General features: G+C 45.4%; 1 protein-coding gene across 1 annotated transcript in view; it reads right to left on the reverse strand.

Annotated features, from left to right (window-relative positions):
• BMPR1B (bone morphogenetic protein receptor type 1B) overlaps positions 1-10,925 on the reverse strand; it is a 464,772-nt gene extending 453,847 nt beyond the window's left edge. Inside the window, exon 1 of the mRNA XM_075544005.1 lies at positions 10,675-10,925. The gene's annotated coding sequence lies outside the window, so the exon portion shown is untranslated. The remainder of the gene's footprint in view (positions 1-10,674) is intronic.
• Between the last annotated feature and the right edge of the window lie 998 nt (positions 10,926-11,923).

An 11,923-nucleotide genomic window follows, 5' to 3' on the forward strand; every position in this document is an offset into this window, starting at 1 on the left:
TGTCTTTAACTTGCAATGGAGAAAAAAAGACGTACCACTTAAAAATCAACTAGTAGTTAAATTTATTTAGGAATAATACAGGTTTCCCCCATAACTGGTCTGAGTTCCTGTCAACCTTATATAATTCTGCTCAGTCACTCAGGATGAGCCAGGAAGGCCTCCAGAAGAGGCTGGCCATGGCTTCCCTTGTCTCCATCTGGCTGCTGGCTCAAACACTGGAATGACTCATAAAAAATGAAGCAACCTGAGGTCACCTACCCCAGGTCCTTTCAACTGAATTGCCAACTGCTTACCAGGTGGTTCCAATTTCCGAGAATACTTAAAACGAGAGAGAAACTCATTCTACATACACTATTTTATTTTCATATTGTCTCTGGCCACAGAATGTGGTAAGTAAAGGAAGGAAGCACGTTTGAAATGTAGATTACCAATCATCTGAAAGCCAGAAATCCCTGTATGCCTTGGATTAAGACTATTATATAAACAAAGTCAAGTGAAAAGAAAAAAGACAGAAAACCATATTATACCATGCTCTCAGTTTGGAAAGAACCAAAATGCTAAGAGTGTCTATTTCTGTAAGATAGAATTTCAAGTGCTTATTTTGCTACAGTTCCCTCTGTTTCCTAAATTCACATCATAAACATGCATGAGTCAATTATTCAAAAAAATAACAATATGTAACTTTAAAAAAATATCTTATACACTGTAAACGTTGGGCTCAGGCAATTTCAAAAACCTGGTGCATACACACATTTATCCTATTAGTTCCATGCTGTGGTAAACAGCCTTAATCAATTATTTGTATCAATTTTTGCCCATAGAGTGTTCTGAGGAACATTAGACTAATAGGTAAATGTCAGAGGGCTTCAGAAAGTCCGTGGGAAGATGGAGTCACTCTGTTCTGCCAGGGTTTTGTGGCTGTGATCTTTCAGAACCAGATAAAAAGCAACTTTCTCCGGAATGGCCTTTGGGTGGGTCAACCCATCAATCTTACAGTGAGTGGTCCAGACGTGAACTATTGACACCACCCAGGCACCCTGACAATGTCCTGTCGTCTAAAAATTCTAGTATGTAATTATAATTATACAAGAGAACTTGGGAAGAATGGCTTGCTATTTCCATTATAGTTTACTTATAGTTTAAGGCTCTCTGATGGCGCAGTAAGGAACCCTGATGACATAATGCAGCGGTTCTCCACTTTCCTAATGCTGTGACCCTTTCATACAGTTCTTCATGTGGTGGGGACCCCCAACCATAACATTATGTTCGTTGCTACTTCTTAACTGTGATTTTGCTACTGTTATGAATCGCAATGTAAATATCTGACATGAAGGATGTATTTTCATGGTTACAAATTGAACATCAGTAAAGCATAGTGATTAATCACAAAACAATATATGTAATTATATATTGTGAAACATTTATTTCTAATGACAAATAAATGAAATTTTGTCTTGAAGCATGGTGTAGCATGTGGGTGTAATCTGCATGTAGGCAGGCCTGCCTGGAGACGTGTCTTGGTTCCTAAGACCATCAGAAATCTGTGTTTTCCAACGGTCTTAGGCTACCCCTGTGAAAGGGTCATTTGAGCCCCAAAGGAGTCGCAACCCACAGGTTGAGAACCCCTGGTGTAATGGCTACGGGTTAAGCTGCAAACCACACAGTCTGAAGTTCAAAAGCACCAGGCGCTCGCTCCTCCTCAGGAGAAAGATGGGGCTTTCTATTCCTGTAAAGAATTCAACTATGTACTCTCACACAGAGGCTGTTCTACTCTTTCCAACAGAGTCACTGTGAGTTAGTATTAGCTTGATAGCTGTGGGTTTGTTGTTGTTTTAGTTAAATTTATTAGTTATCTTAATTCACATCAGGTTTGATGAGGTGAAGAAAACTGCATGACTTCACGCATTTCTATAGTCTTAAATTTAATAGTCTCTTATCTCCAGAGGTTATCTGTGAAGTGAAATGAAAGATAATTTTTATTTTCTTCTTTATGCCTATCTAATTTCTTGGAAGCCATTTAATAAATATAATTGGCAGAGAGATGAGGGACCTTGTCATCATTACCTACCCGAGTTAAACGGGAGTAATAACTATTATGTTGAGAAATTCAGGTGGAAAGGTGTGGCCAATGTATGGTGGAGTGAAAAATGCATCTCTCAAAAATCCTTAACTTCATTTGTGTTAAAAAGAAAATGAATAATAAATAAATAAATAAAGGGACCTAAGAAAATTCTGAAAAGATATATGTGTGCATGTACACAGACAGATGTTGCCATGCGTGTGCCCCTGAGTCCTTGCTGACTCACAGTGACCTGCCAGGATGAGCAGAATGGCCCCAAAGGGCTGCCTAGGGTCTCGGCTATTGTCTGTAAAACGTAGATTACCAGGTCTTCTCTCATGGTTCGTGGATCCAAACTGTCAACTTTTTGGTTCATGGCTGAGTACTGACTCATTTCTCCACCAGGGAGGGCTCCTTTTGATGGGAAGGAAGGACGGACGGATGATGGGCATGCTGTTAGTCCATTCTAATTCATAACAACCTATGTACAACAGAACGGGATGGGACTCGACACTGGGTCATCCTCAGTCACTAGCATGCATGGCCTGTGTTGTCTATGTATCATACACATAGCTGTGTTTCAATATGTGCTGTTAGGTGTCATCAAGACAGCTCCGACCCACAGAGACCCTATGCAGGACAAAACGAAAGCCCGTACAGTCGGCGCCACCCTCGCCACTCTCTCTGTGCTTGGGCCCATTGCTGCAGCCACTGTGCCAATCCATCCATCTCACCGAGGACCTTCCTCTGTTTTGCTGCCCCTCTGCTTTCACAACAGGTCCTTCTCTCCCTCTCTCTCCTTCTGTCTCAGAGAGCATAAATAGGTATTTCTCTATGTATATAGAGATCTATACATATATATAAATATATATAATTGAATAGGATAACAATGATTTATTTCCTTAAAACATTCCTGTAAATTTTAATTTATGTCCAAATGAGTCATTTGGAAAACCTTTTAGAAACTCACGTATTAAGTGTCTACATGTGGTTTTATATTATAACAGAGAAAGGCCACACAAGAGCTACCTAGACAAACCAATGTACCTGTAGAGTTGAAAGTCAAGTGCAATGTTAAGTGAATAAAATCTTTAACAGGGGGAAATATTCATCTTAGATTTAGATGTGGATTCAATTGGATGTCGTTGTTAACTGCAGTCAGGTAAGCCTGTGTTTCACGGAGACCCTGTGCACAACAGAACAAAGCCCTGGCCAGACCTGCACCATCCTCAGGACTGTTTGCAGATCAAAACCATTGCGAAGGTTTCAATGGCTACGTAAATTAACCAGCCTTCTTCCTAGTCCCTCTTTAGTCAGGATGCTCTTAAAACCACAGGAATAAAAATTAAATAAAAATAAACTTAGCTTCAGCTTTCTCTTTTGTCTCATTTGGGGACTCCCCAGTGACCATCTAGAAATCAGATCATTCGATTTATCTTCCTGTGAAGAGAGCATATAAGGTGAAGAGCTGAGAGTATATCTGAAAAGATGATCAGAAGATATTTGTCCCAGAAGCCAAGGGGACTAACACAACACTCCAAAGAAAGTTAAGGGGAAAAATCAACAGCTTTATGGACACATAGTCCGCACATCATGCAGGTCAATAGTTTGATCAGGTCAAGAAGAGCTGTACAATCACCATCACAATCAACTGGAGAACATTTTCTCCTTTCCTACACTCATGGTTATCAACTCCCCACTTCCCCACAACCTTCCCTGCCACATCCCCAAGGCGTCATCAATCCAGTTACTCCCGCTACAGATTTCCCTATCATAGATTTCATAGAAAAACATACCAAAAAACTAACAATAACAAAATAAAATAGAGCGGGAAAACATTTTAAAACACTCTAAATAATAAATAAAAGAAAATATTAAGCACTAAAAAAACTAGCAGAGATTTAAAATGGGTTAAAAGGGAGATCAAATGGTAAGGTGTTGAATTTCAGCCTATTTCTAGTCTGCAATAACCCACTTCCCAAAGCACTTTGCATAATAGCAAGGCGATTCACATCCCTGGTTTATGGTCAGAGGGGTTTCACCAGAGACTTAATCCAGTTACTTCCCCTTCACAACTTTTAAATGGATCCATGATCAAATGATAATTACATTTTAACCTAATGATATCCATTTTCATTTGAGATCTCTCACAATTGACTTAACGATGCTCTGTGTCCAAGAGCAAGGCGCGTCCGGACTGTGGTCAGAGGGGCTTCACCTGAGGCTTACTCTAGGCGTGGACAAGACAAAATTTATAAGAGTACCTCAGAGCTGGAAGGAATTCTCACAAATTAAGAAAGGATCTAATGCAACAGGAGCCGGGGCGGCATAGTGTGGGCACACGGAGCCGCTGTGGGTCTCCGGGACTGTAACTCTTCACGGGAGTCGAAAGCCTCATCTTTCTCTCGTGAGGCGGCTGTGGCTTCAAACTGCTGACCTCAGGTTAGCAGCTCAGTGGCTAGATAAAGCTCAGAAGATGCCACAATGTTTGACAATTTGTTTCCCCTTTTGAGCAGAGGACTGTACTCCGTAATAACCCTAATAAAATGAAGGCTTTTAGGATAATTCTCTTATTTGGGCTAAATATGTATTAGACAACAAAGAATATTAGTTTTGGGGAAAAGAACAAGATGAGAACTTAACACCTTTACAGACGGTTCGTAAGATGTGTCACTTAGCTAAAACACACTGATTCCTGTGAAGAGATTAATGCAGACAACGGCATCATCGCTACAGGCTTCTCTGGAATCCTTTTGGATCCATAAATCAACAAATTAGCTAATGACAGATGGGTCTTTATTTGTTCAAGTCCATAGCTATCTACCTGCTATAAAAATGACTGAAATGTTTGTTTACTTCAGGACAGACAGGCAAGAAATATAACAACGAGATTCATTTTATATTATTTTTCTTTTGGCAGTCAATAAATATACTCTTCAGAAAATCATTTCCAAATTTGCTACTTAAGTCCGCCTAATGCTGCTGCCACATGGAAGCCTGTATTTGTTGAAAGACGAGAAAAATAAAATCAGCAGAATCGAAGCTGCAGTTATGCCGATAGATGGCGTCCAATAGCATCCGCAAGAGTCCCTGAATGCCTACCCTGCACCAGCACCGCGCCCGGACCGGGACGTGAGGATGGGCGAGAGCCTGTCTAACTTGACAAGGATGGCTGTGGAGCCCTTGAAGAAAAATCACAGACACACACAACTGTGTGGAGCAGCGGTTCTCAACCCGTGGCTCGCAACCCCTTAGGGGGTCGAAAGACCCTTTCACAGGGGTCGCCTAAGACCAACAGAAAACACATATTTCTGCCGGTCTTAGGAACCCAGACGCCGCTCCTCTATCCATCTCCTGGCAGGTCCACCCACATGCAAATACACCCACATAGGAGTACACAGTACCTGGCGTGATGACATCATCACGCCAACCCCATCATGTACACTCCATACAAATACAGGTGTACCTGACACGGTTGGCGCCATAATGTACATATGCGGTCCAGTCACACGTCTGTAGAGAGCAGCTACTGTGTTGAAAACAGCAGTGTTGGAGGTAAAATGACACTTCACGAATTGTAATTACTGGGTAAATGCTCTAATCATTATGCTTTATATGCTTTAATAATGTTCAATTTGTAACAATGAAAATGCATCCTGCATATCATATATTTACATGACAATTCATAACAGTAGCAAAATTACAGTCATGAAGTAGCAACGAAAATAATGTTGTGGTTGGGGGCCACCACCACATGAGGAACTGTATGAAAGGGTCGCGGCATGAGGAAGGTTGGGAACCGCTGGTCTAGAGGAATTCTGACAATGCCACCGGAACCCAAAATTCATCAAAAATAAAGTGAAGCCGTAGTTCAAACATGGTCTCCATCTCCACTCCACCGTCCAGGTAGAACCAAGTGCTTCCCCTCCCCACCCCAGTCTAGGGGTCATCCCCTTGCCACACTATCTCCTGGGACCAAGATGCTTGCAGTCCATGAGCGGCTGGGGTTGGTAAAACGTGAGAGGAAGTACCTGAGAGCTAGCTAAAATCTGAACATTACAAGGAAAGACAACTCGTTGTGGTTTGTTACAAAGCAGGCCAAAGCAAAAGACAAAAATAACAATGAGAGGTCGATTCAGGGGTTCTGCTCCTCAGTGATAAGAACTGTGTATGATCAATCTCTTGTGCATCCACCTCAGGCCATGCCACCATACTTACCTGGATTACTGAAAGAGACTCCTACATGATCTACCTTAACACACTATTGACCAACGTCCTAAATGCTATCTGTTCACTCTCTCTTTAAACTCATGGTTAAATGAAATGCGCAAACAAATTTCAAACCAGGGTTCTGTCCTATTTGTCTTACCTCATCGCCTAACACTCCCCAATAATTCCCCAAGGCCAGCCACACTGTCCAACAGGTGTGTAGCTGCTGCCCTCGAGACTGAGCACATGAGGTTTCCTCTGCCTGGATGCTCTCTGGGGCCTCTTCCTGAGCTGGCTCCTTCTTGTTACCCACGGGCCTCTTTACAGAGAGGCCTTCTTTGAGGACCCCAAGTAAAGAAACCCAGTTATCCCGTTGCGTTACACTGCTCTGTCTTCCAAGTAGCACTCTTAGAAATAATGTTGTTTGTGTGCTTGCTTGTCCACGTATGGTGCTTCCAATCTCAGCAATATAAATTCAGTGACAAGAGGGATCTTGCATGTCTTATCACTACAGTGCATACTGCCAGGCAGAGAATAGGTACTCAAACCTTGAAATTTAAAAAAATGTAATAATCTGGATACTGGTGTGCAATTGAGTGATCCAAATCTGAATTACACATTATCCACTTTTCTTTTAATACTGTAGATGAACTTTTAAAATGTGTGTCCTTCTGGTCCACTTCGATTCATTCTTCAGATTCTATCCCTAGAGTTTTCCTTGCCCTCAAATTTCATTCTCAATTCAATGTGAATGACTTTTAAGTCGACATTTCTAGTCCTGAATGTTGTCCTCAACATTGTCAGAGTAGCAGATGCAAAACAGAAATAATATCTCTCTGACAATGATTTACTCTTTCTGCCTTTTATGCTTTCACCAACCACCTCCTGGTTACCCAGATTTTAAAGCTGGATATTATCTCAGTGATGAAGTTCAAGGACTGGGAAGTAGCTAAGAGAACATCACGTCATCGAGTGGTCTTCAAACTTTTTTAAAGCTGTATTATCCTTTTGAAACCAAAGTTTAAGGGAAGTCTGATATGGAAAAGAGATGAACTTGCAGTTGTTCTGGGAGTTAAATTGGTGTTCTAAGAAGAACCACTTCAAAAAGACTCACTAATCTGGTCTCTCCGTTTCCAGTCCTCACACACACACATACACACACTCACAGACACACACACAACAGCAACAACAAGAGGGGAAAACTGAAGTCCAGATAGCTTAAAACTCTTTGCAATTAGAAATTATTCTTCTTGCCCAAGAACTGCACAGCAGCCAGAATAATGCCTGGCATGTGAAAATATTTAGAAGTCAATTTTCTGAAAGATAAATATTACTCCAAGCAAATGGGTAACAAATAATTATCAGTTACTGCATGATTGGCTTTTATGGGTCAATATGAGAAGAAATATTCAGATTTAAAACTCTAGTTTCTGAGTACAGGCAGATTTACCCACTTCTAGACAAAGATGGGTTTCTGAGACTTTGACCGTTTACAGGAGCAGGCAGCCTTCTGTCCCTCCTGCACTGTAGGTTGGTGGGGTCACACCACTGGCAGCTCACCCATGTGGCCAAAAGGTCTTCTTTAATTTGATGGCGGTGCAATGGAGTTTGGTGAGCCAAAGGCAGCTAGTGTGAGGCTAGTAAAAAGAATGGGTACACTGGAAAGAACACAGGTCTCATCTCCACATCCAATAAGGCTTCAATATCTATCTCTGCGCAAGTTCTTCAAACTCATTGGGTCTTTAATATTGTTAACTTTTAATATTACTGTGAGTTAATGAACATTAATATGCTTTGATCTATCACCTGCTAATAACATGCGAAAACTAGTGCAACCACAAGTGAGAGACAAATTAGACAAGAACTAATTGTCTTGAAAGGATTTGGTTCTGTTTTGTTTTTCCAATATGCCAGGCACTGGGCTAGGCCCCTGAAATTCGGAGAAGGAAAAAGAACTGACAGAGATGCTAGCTCAGTGGGAACACACAAGCAGGTAATTGAGAGGTGAGTGCTGAAAGAGGTCTGCACAGCAGCCAAAGACATGGGGGACTTAGGAAAACAGGCAAGTCTTTGCTGAAAAAGATTTGAATGATAAATATAACTTGACTGGAGGCTACTATCGGTACCAAAAATATACATTTTAAATTGCTCCATACCTTTAAGCAAACCAGCAGTTACAGTAACAAAAAATACTTTAATCAGCCTGTCTCACCCAGTTGTCAAAAGTGTATGCGGAAAAAATTAAGTCAATTTCCTTTTAATAAATATTATTTAACAAGCAGAACACTTGAGGCATCTCTGTGCATGCCTTGAGGAGTGGCAACACGTCACTCAGGGACAAGAAACTAACGGAGAGTTTCAGACAACCCTGCTAGACTAAGTGCACCTGGCAGACAAGGTGGTCAAGCCCCTATAAACAGTGATGATTCACTAACATGACATAAATCAAGAGGTTTTTCAACTCACCAAAACTAACATTTTGATTTAAAATCACAAATCGCTGCCATTAAAATTCATCAGCAGCCCCCAGCCCATGAGTAATGAGATCATATCAACTTGTACCACATGACCCAAAGGAAAAGGTCCTTTTCTAAATGGTAATTCAAACTGGACAAATAACACACTGTATCAGGTTTTGTACCCCCAGGCCATATTTTTCTAAAAACAAAGGTACATTATATATGACTAATGAAAACAGTAAAAATCAGAGCAATTAATTTCCCAGCTATGTTTCACATAAAAAGCCATCCCTGCTCTTTAGTTGCTTACAGCACACACCTTTTTTTTTTTTGGCATGGCACAATGATCTAAGTGTGTAATAACTTGCATATTTCACTAAGATGTAATATCCTTCAAAACATCCTTATAGTGATTTTTCCCCCCAAAGAAATGATTGATCTCTGGAATGTCTCATGTTTTAAAATTACTGACAAATCCTTCCCTGTTTTCTTAGCAGTTAGAAATAATTCTTCATGATCACCAGTGTGTAAAGAGGTATAAAAGTACAAAGGCTGAATGTTTCTTAAATACTAATGTCCCTGTGGACACGGGGCATGTCCCATAAATTTCCCAAAACAATGATTAAGTGTGTTGTCACTAAGATCCTAAATACATCTATATAGGAAAACAGATAGTCGCGGGTTTTAATCTAATAGACCAAAAGATTTCCATAAATCCTTTTTCCAAATACTTTTTAGCTGGCCCCTCTCATGATTGGTGGAGCCTTTTGTGTTTCTTCCCCGAATTCAGGGAGCCTTTTTCTCAGGTGGTTCTGCTTCGCTGCAGATACGCGCGGTACATTCTCTTTACAGGTTTTAGGCAATTAAAAGAGCTTTTCTTCTGTTTTCTTTCACTGCCACCTTGGTGGGTGCTCAGTCACTGACCTCACCTTGCTGGAGGTGACTGAGAGCCTTCCCTAATCACTCCTGCAAGAGTGTTCCCCTGCTAGCGGGCAAGGACCCCCCAGCGGCCCGCGGCAGTGGGGGTGCCGCTCGAAAGGAGGCAGAAACGGCACCAGACACCGTCCTGCGAGGCGTCCCGAAGGTCCCAAATCCCATCACGACGACGGACGCAGGCGGAGAGGTCCGCGGCCCACGGGCACGCGGGCAGGGAGTGGGCAGGAGGGCGTAAGACGGGGAGCGGAGTGAAGCGAGCGCTCCGGACAGAGACTCCAGGAGCGTGGGAGACAGCCGGAGACGGAGAGACCCAGACCAGAGACCGAAGGGGGGCGGAGAGACCGGCGGAGTCCGAGCGGGCAGGGGGAAGGAAGGCAGGGCAAGAGGGCGCGACGTGGAGCGCGGGAGAGCGGCGGCGAGGGCCAGGGACGGGACAGCAGCCGAGACGGCGCGAAGAGACCGAGCCCAGCTCCGGACGCCGCCGGCCGGCCCGCCGCGCACGTCTCCCCGGGGCGCGGAGGAGACAGGTGGCTGCGCGCTGCGCAGGGGCCGGCGGGTCGTGGCTCGGCGCGCTCGGCCCGCGGGCTCTCCAACTGCCCGGATCCCGGGGCAGCCCCGGCTCGCCCCCGCGCCCCGGCTCCAGGTCCCGCCGCCCCGCCGCGGCGCGTCCCTCCTCCAGCTCCCGCAGCACGTGTCCGCCCGCTCGCCCGCCGCGCCGGAGCCCCGACCGCCTCGCGGGCGCGGGCACTGGGGCCCGGGGGTCGCGGAGAGGCGCCCGCGGCACAAAGCCCGAGCGGCCCCCGCCGGATCCCCTGCCCGCCGCCCCGCGCTCCGAACCCGCGCGCTCTTCTCCTCAGCTCGCGCGCCCGTCCCGCCCGGCTCCTGGGCCGCCGCGCCCCGCGCCTCCCCTCGCCCGCTCCGCGCTCGCCGGCCGGGCCGCCACCAGCGCGCCCGAGGTCGGGGCCACCCGCGCGGGGACGCAGCCCCTCGGCGCCCGCCAGCCCCACTCACCGTCCGGGGCGCCCTGGCCACTGGCCGCCTGCGCGCGGCGATCTCCGCCGCGTCCCGCGCGCGCGCCGGCCCCGCGCCCACTCCGCGCTCCGCGCCCGCGCCGCGCCCCCCGCCGCGCCGTCAACTTCTGGCCGCCGCCGCCGCCGCCGCGGGACTTCTTTTCCCCTCGCTCCTCGGCAGCCTCTGGAACTTTTTTCTTCCTTCACTTGCCCTCTCCAGCTCCCACTAGTGATGGGAGAGTGCGAGCCAAGTGCTGAGCGGAGGGATCGCCCGCCGGCGCGCCGGGGGCGAGCGTGGTGAGCAAACGCAGACGACCGCCGGCCTCCTCCCGCCGCGGCGTCCCGGGAGAAGCGCCCGGCTCCGGGGCGTCTGAAAGCATCACTTGGGGTTCCAGCGGGTGTGCTTTCTTGGGCGGGCTTGTGAAGGGGTTCTCAACGGGACCTCGTAAATTGAGAGACTAAAGAAAGACTCCCGGGATCGTGGTACATGGAGCGCTCCGAGGCCATACAGGGCAGGGACTTCAACGTTTCAGGGTCTGCAGACACTTTTGGGAAGTTGATGAAGCAAAGGTCGCACACATGAAAGTTGTGCTTGGACGTCTTAGGAGCCCCTAGGGGGGAAAGGGCCCCTTTGGGAAATAAAATAGTCTCTCTAAACAGATTTTTTTCGGGGGAAACTGCTAAAGCCTAACAAACCTCAACAACACACACAATCCCTTCTGGTTCTGTTTGATAAGGCTTTATCAGTAAGCAACATCAGGATAAATAGAGAAAAGATTCGCGTTGGCAAGGCTGTCCTTCTACTTGGATCTATGATCACCACCCATGGACGCAGCAGTCAAGTATTCAACGGTATTGCAGCGGGCAAATCTGTGGCCGAAGACCTCTTTCAAAGTGTTAAGAAGCAAAGATGACACCTGGCCCAGCCTGTGGTATTTTCAACCACCTTCTCTGCCTGTCTCCAAACTAGATGATGACTATGAAAGAGCTAAGAAGAATGGGCATACTTGAATTATGACATTGCCAAATGAAATCCTATACCACAGGCTGCTGGAAGAACAAGCAAATTGTATGTTGAAGGAAGTACTGCAAGAATGCTCTTTAGAAAGAGGACCTGATGCAAAGGGCCTAAGTGGAGAGCAAATGCTTTGAAAATGATGAGGGCAAAGAATGTACAGATGTGCTTGACACAATTGATGTATGTATATGTATGGATTGTGATAAGAGTTGTATGGGTCCCTAATAAAATA

This window comes from Tenrec ecaudatus, chromosome 3, assembly GCF_050624435.1.
Source record: "Tenrec ecaudatus isolate mTenEca1 chromosome 3, mTenEca1.hap1, whole genome shotgun sequence".
NCBI classification, from domain to species: domain Eukaryota; kingdom Metazoa; phylum Chordata; class Mammalia; order Afrosoricida; family Tenrecidae; genus Tenrec; species Tenrec ecaudatus.